Source organism: Frankliniella occidentalis, unplaced genomic scaffold, assembly GCF_000697945.3.
Source record: "Frankliniella occidentalis isolate FOCC.00 unplaced genomic scaffold, Focc_3.1 Scaffold91, whole genome shotgun sequence".
NCBI lineage: Eukaryota > Metazoa > Arthropoda > Insecta > Thysanoptera > Thripidae > Frankliniella > Frankliniella occidentalis.
This window is the reverse complement of record NW_026267220.1, coordinates 423,676-424,428: the sequence shown is the minus strand read 5'-3', so window position 1 is coordinate 424,428 and position 753 is coordinate 423,676. Positions and strand designations below refer to the sequence as shown.

The following is a 753-nucleotide window of genomic DNA, read 5'->3' as shown; positions in this document are numbered from 1 at the left end:
ACCCATTTCGCCAGAAAAAAAACTGGAAACCATAAACACGTGGTGCAGTAGGGATGTTTCGGAGAGTACGCCCGTTACTCTCATGGTATGGTCATATGACAGGTTAGGGGAACTCAGCGCCTGCGAGACTCAGCCCTGGTCGATGGTGGGAGACACGCCACACCGCCACCGACATCAGCGTGGGGCCTAAAGGCTCCGAGCCCGGCCGGCACAGCTGAGGTTAGGTCCGCTACGCTACGCCACGCCGCGGGGCCCGCCTCGCCGGTACCCGGCCGTTCCACGACACACACACGCACACTTACAGTCCGCCATGGCCGGTGCCCATCAGGAGAGGCGCGAGGCGACGACGACGAGGACGTGGACCACGACGACGACGAGAGGCAATCCGCAAGCATCAGCTCTCCCCGACCCCCATGGGTCCCGGGCGCGCCGCACACACCACCACCACACGCACAACACGACACTCGCGGCGCTCGCCTCGCACGGCACTCGGCACAACACGACGCACGCTGACGAGCGGCTCAGCAGGCACCGGGGCCTGGCGGCGGCCTGGCGGGGGCCTGGCGGCGGGCGGGGGTGGGCCGTCCTGGCCTGTGTATCCTGGAGCCAGGGCGGGCCTCACTGCCGGGCTCTGCGCGACGGGCCGTGTGCGTCCCTGGCCGCGGCTGGAACTCCACTGAGCGCCACCACCCCCGGACAACGCCCCCTCCCCTCCCCCAGGCCCGAGCGCGCGCGCGCGCGCTGGAGCCAGCC

General features: G+C 69.3%; 1 protein-coding gene across 7 annotated transcripts in view; it reads right to left on the bottom strand.

The window, feature by feature from the left end:
• The window catches only part of LOC113211090 (zinc metalloproteinase-disintegrin-like NaMP), a 242,718-nt gene that overhangs the window by 224,418 nt on the left and 17,547 nt on the right, over positions 1-753 (bottom strand). For 6 of the 7 annotated variants that reach the window (XM_052269399.1, XM_052269398.1, XM_052269404.1 and 3 more), the window contains exon 1: positions 303-673. The exons of the other annotated variant lie outside the window; for it this stretch is intronic. The gene's annotated coding sequence lies outside the window, so the exon portion shown is untranslated. Of the gene's footprint in view, positions 1-302; positions 674-753 lie in introns of those variants that run through there. 7 annotated transcript variants of the gene reach the window in all.